The 8524-nt window shown below is 44.8% G+C and overlaps 1 protein-coding gene across 6 annotated transcripts in view; it reads right to left on the reverse strand.

The window, feature by feature from the left end:
* Disp1 (dispatched RND transporter family member 1) overlaps window positions 1–5237 on the reverse strand; it is a 160558-nt gene extending 155321 nt beyond the window's left edge. For 4 of the 6 annotated variants that reach the window (XM_042258755.2, XM_042258754.2, XM_076548131.1 and 1 more), the window contains exon 1: window positions 5044–5237. The gene's annotated coding sequence lies outside the window, so the exon portion shown is untranslated. The remainder of the gene's footprint in view (window positions 1–5043) is intronic. The other 2 variants (XM_006988602.3, XM_042258753.2) reach the window with 1 other exon arrangement.
* Window positions 5238–8524: the final 3287 nt, after the last annotated feature.

Below are 8524 nucleotides of genomic sequence, written 5' to 3' on the forward strand. Positions count from 1 at the left end.
TATATAGCCCAGGGGTAGGACATCTTTCTAATACACGTGAAGCCCTGGGCTCAATTCTCACATTGAAAAGAAAAAAATGAACACAAACTGTATATATGTTTCTGGTGTTTTTGCATACGCTCATTCGCAAAGTCAAAGCACTTGACCTTGAAGCTTAAGAAAACCTACGCAGCATCCAGGAACGAGCCACCTCTGTCTAAAACCTAAGACCAGTCACACCACATCTGCCACCCACGCCTGAGGGGATCTATTTGAGAACAAACTGCTAACTGTCAGCCACAGTCATCAGCATCACCTGTACAGGCTTCCAGGACCGGAATCTAATAACTACTTGCTTGATAGCCACTAATTCACTCTTCATTTCAAAGTAGCCTTTTTATCTAGGTTAAAACTGTCTAAAATAATTTCTTTTGCAGCAGATGGAAATGAATTCATTATTACCCTACACTATCCTTTTCAGCTGGCAATAACTTGTGATTGTAGAGGGAAAAAAAAAAAAAAAAAAGCTGGGTGATTTTCATCCAAGTTTGGATTCTGGCCCTGCCCCGCAGCATGCTGTCAGATGAGAAGTGTTCCAGCCTCACATTCCGAGGAAAATGGATTTCTATGTGAGCCGCCCCCATGTTAACTGCCACCTCACTTTCTGCACAGAGTAAACATGTCCAAAGTATATACTACTTTCAACCACCCTTCATGCTACTACATTAATTGAAGTAGCATCCTTGGAGGAACTGACCAATTAGAAGCTAACTGCACCTAATGAAGACTTGAAGTGAAACACATGAAATAAACAAGTGGCTAAAACAACCCTAGTTGTGCACAGATGAAATAAAAATCCTCCCTCTTGTACTTTAGGTTCACACAACAAAAACAACAACAAAAGAAATTAAGGTGCTTTTGAGAAAAGAAAACAATGTATACTTCCCCAGGAAAGGACTTTAAAATATGCTCCAGCATTCACTCCAACACAGAATTATATATAGTACCTTAGCCTCTCCAGAAGTGAAACATAAATACCTACTGTCTTAGTTTGCTTCCTCTTGCTGTGATAAAGCACTGACTGAAACCAACTTGGGGATGAAAGGATTTTTTTACTGGCTTACATATCTCAGTCACAGTCCATCACTGACTGTGTAAAGGAAGGTAAGTCAGGATAAGAACTCAATCAGGGCAGAAAGCTGGAAAAATTTCTCCTCACAGTCCTGGACTACAATTGATTAACAAATGGCATTGATGTTACTACCAAGATTCAACTCAAAAGACCATTTAGATCCTACAATGCCCCCAGCGTCTCCTTAAACCCTGTGGAAGAGGGTTTCCAAAGTCCTGCCCCACAGACTTTGTGGGTTCCATGAGCACCTGTTTCTTTACCACCAACTTCTTCCAGAAGGAGAACTCTGAACAACTTCTCCAGGTCCTTGTGGTCCCTGTTCTTAAGGCTTCTTGGACTATCCCCATGAATGATGCAATAAGTAGCTTATAGTTGCAAAAATTCTTCAAGCTCCATGGGCAGCACACATCACGATGTGCCCTAAATGGGCATGTTAACGACAAGAAGACTACAAAATTAACTGCTGAATCTCCAGCCTGAATGTGTCACTCCCTCAGATGAGATGATCAGTGCCCTCCTCTTTGCTCCCCATCTACCTATTCCCCTGAGGCAGGATCTCTCCTTGAAGTTAGGCTAGGCTGGAAGTCAGCTAGCCCCAGGAATCCTTTTCTGTCCGGCTAGAAGCTGGGGTCCCATGAGTTCTGGGATCAGAACTCTGGTCCTCAGGGTTACGCCACACAGCAAGTGCTGTTAATTACTGAGCCATTTCTCAGCCCCCTTAAAATAAACCTTTAAATCATAATAGTAATAATACACATATGCTCATTCATTCCCCGCCCCCCAGAAACCCTAACTGATACACTAATAGAGTAAAAGTCAAATGGGTATTTTTTAAAGTCAGGGTTGATAAATGTATCTTTCTAACCCTTCAAATACGACAGCATGTTACAGAAATGCGGGCTGCTATTTCTAAGTTAGTACTTTCAATGCAATGCCAACACATCAGCAATGCTATTATCTCACTATGATCATGAATCATTAATCACTATCATCGACCCAAACCAGCCCTGACTCAATGCAAGCTTTACGGAAGAAGTATTTTAAATGCAGAAGACCAAGCTAAAAATAATCATTTACAAATGAGTTAGAAAATGGACACCAAAATATACCACAACAAGCAAAAATAATAACCTTCCTAGAATAAGGAGATAAAAATTAACAAATATGCATAAAAGTTTTCAGTTTAAGAAATCATTAATAGCAATACAGGACATCAGATCCACACCGAGTTCCTACACAAGTTGAGGGCACTTTGGATACCAAACAACACAGGAACAGATGTGTCTCTTAAGTTTTAGTGCAATCCAGAACTCCCAATAACAATGAACATCTGGTAATAGTATGGAATGATGTCCACTTTTCAAGAAGAAATAGTCTAGCAATTTGCTGCCTTCATCCCGGCAAAGATAATAATATAGACGATTACAAAACAATGTTGTTTAGAGGTAGCAAATTATACACAAATTTCTGATAAAAATGATAAGCTCTACCTCAATTACAATTATTCTTAGCTTGCCCCTGGGTTCTTCTTTTCCTTAGGGACTCAGCATAATGGACTCTGCCCTTCTTAACAGAACCACAGTCTTGTGTAGCTGCTTTGAATCCCCTTTGAGTCACTGAGGCCAGAGTCACCTTGGTCACTATGAACGGAAAGGACTAACTCAGTGAGGGAGAAAGGATACGGACTGGCTGTAGGAGACGGATGGACTGTGCCTCAGCCATCCTTGGTGGCTCTGGAGTGTCTCCTAACCCACAAAGTTGTGTTCCTCAGTCATATCCAATTTTCTAGACTGGATCAAATGACCAGGAATTTGACCTCTAACTAGGACAAGCAGGTAACTGGGAATGTTCTATGCAATAATAGAGCTGATAGCCAGAAGGCACTGAACCAACAAACTCAGTTGCTTGATATACATTACAAATTGGTGACTACCCAAACAAAACATTTAAATACATGTATATGAAGGCTGTCTGAATTACCACTGCTTGGGCAGTTCTCCCTCAACAGACACACATCATGCAGTAGAAATAAAAAGAAAATGTGAATCCATACACACCAATAGCTAGCAATTTGCGGCCCCTAATCAAAAATTCTCACTAACATAGCTAACTATGAAACACATCAAAATCATACAGGATGCAAAGAATATATCTAAAGGGAAAACTAAGCAATTTATTCAGCAGTTACATCAAAGAATAAACATCCCAATGATTTCCTAAACCCAAGAAACTTCGAACACCTTTCAGATCTACAACTAGAAACCTACCACAGAAGGCAAGCATTCCTGCATTTCAAGGATGAACACTTCCACCACCCAAGAGCTATAAAGACTCGAGTGTTCTCAAGGGTATCTCTTTTAAAAGTCAGGGGTATGGGAGGATGGGGGAATTGCTACAGGTTTTTTTGGGATTTTTTTGGGGGGTTGGTTTTTCGAAACAGAATTTCTCCGTGTAGTTTTGGTGCCTGTCCTGGATCTCTGTCCCAGGCTGGTCTCAAACTCACAAAGATCTGCCTGCCTCTGCCTCCCAAGTGCTGGGATTAAAGGCGTGCGCCGCCACCGCCGCCGCCCCCCGGACTCGATACAGATTTTAAATCAAAACAACGTGCTAAAATAAAATCAAGCCTTATCAGATAAGCAACAAATCTACCCCCCTCCCCAAGAAGTGAAATTAAGGGGCTTGGAGAGATGCTGCAGCCATTAAGAGCACGGGCTGCTGTTCCAGAGGACCTCAGTTGGATTCCCAGCACCTACATGGCAGCCCACAACTCGAGTTCCAGGGACCAGGACACCCTTTTCTGATCTCTATGAGCACCAAGCCTGCATGTGGGGCACAGACATACAGGCAGGCAGAACATCCATCCATAAAATATTTTTTTAAGAGATTAAATGAAGACATGCAAAAAAATTTATCACAGCAGTTAGCACAGTAACTTCCGAAGACTTCATTCAATGTCTTCATTAATACGTTAAAGCCCTGTGTAGGGGACCATCCTACACCGGTAAACATCAGCTGTACCACTCAACATACCGTTATCACAATAACCATCTCACTGGAGCGGAGCACAAGATTCAAGGTCACCAAGACGTTCTAGTAAGTTAGTGAGATACTATGATATCAATAAATACACAGTGTTTTCTGATTTGTTTCAAATAGCTCAGGTCAGATCGCTAAGTAAGATTTAAGTTACCTGTACTGACAAATACAGGGGGCGGGGGGAGCGTGTGTGAAATTAAGATTCTAACTCTTGGGATGTGAAACACTTGAAACAATCCTTACAAATCAGCCTCCATCCGTGATGGCACTCTGGCTTTCCCTAGCTACGCCCAGCATGTGGCAAAAATCCAATCTATTTAGCATCTAAAAATGTGTCACTACGCTGGGAAGCAAACAGTAGGTCGTAAAGTGCAAACGCGAAGGTGCTAGCCTTCTCCAGACATTCATCCCACGACAAAGGGAGTGGGACAACCTGAACTCGCAAGGTAGAGCGGAGTCCAAAATGAAAACTTCGGTAGGCTTGCTTGTCTGAATCAAAGGCATTAAGTCCTGTGAGTCTGACAAAGAAAGGTAGCCTGAGTCGGTGCTAGGTGAAGTTAAGAGTTCAAGTTTTCCCTGTGAAGGTAGAACATTGTCCAAAGCCCACAGGAAGAGGGGGAAGACTGGAGAGAAAGAAACAGTATTGCAAAGAAAGCGGTGGCTGCTGAGCATGCAAGCCGCGGCTGGTCATCTCGCAGATGGGTTAGGTCAAGACGTCCTTCTCATCTTCGACCCCGATGGAGAAGAGAGCTGGCCCTGGAGCCTCTCCCTGCAAGCCCCCTAGGCCACCTCGGGCCACCTTCCCCACAAGCTGCGGGACGCGGACACACCCCCATGGAGGATGTCACCTCGGCCTCCTCAGCCCCTCGCAGCGGCCCTGCGCCAGCCGTCCTCACCCCGGAGTCCCGGCTCTCCCGCGCCGACTCCCGCGTGCCTCCCCGGCCTCCCCCGAACCGCGGCACGGGGCGACGCAGCGCCGAGAAGCGTCCACACGGACCCCGGGCGTCCGGGACACTGAGGCTCCGAACTCAGCTCCAGCCGGAGCTCGCGAATCCTGGCCCGGAGCCGCGCTTCCGCCTGGCGCGGGCCGCGGTCGCCAGCGGGACCGGAAGTCCCGCCTCTGGCTCCTGGGCCCGGGCCTCCCGCTACTCCGGGCTGCAGCAGCTGGGCTGGGGTGTGGAGGCGCGTGCCTCTCCTCCCTCTCCGGCTCCCCGTGGTATGCCACTTAGCCGGTCTGCAAATGCTGGGCCAAGTGTCCACCAGATGACTCAGGCGCACACTCTGGTTGCAAGTTGAGATAAACAAAAGCAGTGGCTGATCACACCATGAGGGAGTAGATTTTATTTCATTAACGAAGATATTTATCTTCTCCATCACTCAGGAAACAGGAAAATGGTGAACGGAGAACCACACCTTGACGGGCTGTCTAGTTATCTTTTATCTCTTGTTTTCTATTAAACCCTACTTTCATTTCAGGACCTTGAAGATGAGTGTTACTCGATCTTATCCCTCTTTCCAATGAAGCAACATTGAATAATTCTCCTTTTTCCGCTTTTCCCTATTATTTTGGGTCCTTTCATTGGTTTATTGAAGTGACTGAACCTTGTTTGTTGGGGTACAAGCTGTAACCCCTCAAGTAACGCAACAACTTGCTAAGAGCTGCGGCAGTGTTGTGGAGAATGCTATGGTGTAGAGAGTTGAGCAAGAAGACTGCCTATGAACGACAACTTCTGAATTAAAGAATGAATAAGGGATAAAGTAGGCAAGGACATGCAGGATACCAGGAAGTGAGAGCCTGCCTTGGACAGGTAGCTGCAGAGAAGTGGGGTCAGTTCGGCAAGGCCAGATGATGCTCAACTTTATTAAAAAAAAAACTTGGAGCTTCCAATTTCATAACAACAGAATCAATGCAGTCACTAGTAGAATAGTGAATCGTGGGTTTTCCTGAAGTGACTGTCCTAGTTATCAAAAAAAACAAACAAACAAACAAAACAAAACAAAACAAACAAACAAAAAACCAGAAACCTGATAGTGGGGATTTTAGCCCAGTGATTATGGTATTTGCCAAAGTGCATGAAGCCCTGGGTTTGCTATCCAGCATCATAGAAGCTGGTACAGTGATGCACACCTGGAAAGTTAACACTCAGGCGGTAGAGGCAAGAGGATCAGTAGTTGAAGGTCGCCCTCAACTACAAAGCTAGTTAGGGAGCAGCCTGGATACACAAGATAGGGAGGAAAGGGGCAGGGACCAGGGGAAGAGGATAGATGAAAAAGATGAAAATAAAAACCTGTAAGAAGCCATAGGTAGAAATGCAGTCTTCCCTGCCAGTGTTTTCTCAAAAAAAGCCATACCCAGATGGAAAAAGAATGAGCAAATACTAAAACTCTCCCAAGGCTCAGAGCTTTGAGGTTGCCTCAACCAACAGAGATACCAACCAAACTATCCAACAAAGAGATACCAACAAAGTATCCAAAGATACCAACCAAGGGAGGAGCCAGGGAGGAGCAGACTTCACCGACAGCAGTGAGGACTGCTGATTCTGTTGCTATTTTTTACTCACTATTGGTGTTACATAGGCTTCTGGCATACCACGCTCTCCTTTCTCCTTACTTTCTTCCTTTTAAAACAAGGTTTTACTATGTCACCCAGGCTAGCCTTGAACTCATGACCCTCCTGCTGCATCCTAGACCAAATCTTTAAGATTTCTTGTCTCAGGAACTTCAAGTATGGCGTAGGGACATACAGAGAGAAGACAGCCATTAGAACTGAGTCTCAGGGCTGGAGAGATGGCTCAGCCATTAAAGGCTAGGCTCACAACCAAAAATATAAGAACTGAGTCTCGCATGTGTCAATGTCCTAAAGAAAAGTTCTATGAATAAACATCTTTGCCAAGAACCCAGGTTCCTTGCCCTGCTTCCTTAGATTACAAGAAGTATCTGTATATATTTCCAAGACATTTTGTTTTAATATCCAGAGAGCATTTTGCTATCTGTAGCCAAATAACCTTAAGGAATGTATCCAGATCATGTCCTTGTTTAAGATAATCTGCTTCCCAACCCATCCTCATTCTCATAGAAAACGAGACCAGATGTTAACTCTTAACCCAAACAGGGCCAGGGAAATTTCTTCTGCACTAAGGTTGGTCTCAATTTGCACCCTGAAATGAATATATCATGTAAATCTAGAATTAAATTATATATATGTAAAATGTTCAAAGATGGTGGATGGGCATAAAGAATGAGGAAGAAGTGAAGATTTGGAGAAGAGAGATATAGAAAAAGAAGAATTATCAGAGAAATAATTGCCTTAGATACAATCTTCCCAGTTTTTGATTCCCAGTTCCTTGCAAGGTGAAGCTGGGCTTCCTGGCCTTAAATTCTATGGAAATCTGCATCCTCCCAGCAAATACCCCCATTTAACTACAGTGGGTAGGTCACTATTCCCAGCAATCATGTAACTAATCAGCAATTCACAGGATACAGGAGACTTGTTCATTCCGAGGCACCCACCTGAGCTTGGAAGACCACATCTCTCCCTAGCCTAGGACAGGAGTTTTCGTGCCCTCCTGTGGGTGCCAGATCTTCAGATAACTGTCGCGATGACCACAGGCCTTGACAGATTAAGTGATAAAATCACATAGGAGGACAGAATCTTGTAATCAGGGCATAAAGCTGAAGGGAGACTAAACCCCAACACCTAGCTAGGTATAGTGGTTTCCCTAAGACCAAACAACTCAACAGGCCCTGGGACAGGCCCGGTTCCGTCTTCGCTCTTCCAGTCCTGATCATCCATCCCAGTGTGTTGAGCTTTTTCATGGGAAAGGCTTCGCTGCTTTTCTCATCACTGTGATAAAACCCGAAAGAAGCAACTTAGGTGGGGGAGTGGGGGGGGTAGTTTAGATGGTGAAGGGGACTCCTGCATGGCACAGGCTCCCTTCCAGACCCCGACTCAGGCACAAACCACACCCAAACACCTGTTTTCACAGAGAGACCCTTTACTAAGTGGGGAAGAAATAGGTAAAGTGGCTGCCCCTGACTCAGGCAGAAAACCAGCAGCAAATGACCTTGCAGATGTCATTCTTAAGAGGAGAAGAAGGGGGAGGTCTGTGTTAGAAGGGGCCAGGGTGGGACGGTGAAGGAGACAGAGAATGAAGGAGAACAGGAAGGGGACAAGGAGAGGGGCAGGGGGATCTGTCCCAGGGGGACAGAGGACTGCCTCTGGACAGAGAGGAGACAGATGTGGCACATAGGAAAATGACAGTTTATAAAGGTACAAGGGGAAACCCTGTAATAGGATGGAGTGTTTAAAATTAGAATTGGGAATGTTAATTAGGTGAGCCAAAGGGGACTTTTGATTGCTGGACTTTTGATAGCTGG

Source organism: Peromyscus maniculatus, chromosome 11 (assembly GCF_049852395.1).
Source record: "Peromyscus maniculatus bairdii isolate BWxNUB_F1_BW_parent chromosome 11, HU_Pman_BW_mat_3.1, whole genome shotgun sequence".
NCBI lineage: Eukaryota > Metazoa > Chordata > Mammalia > Rodentia > Cricetidae > Peromyscus > Peromyscus maniculatus.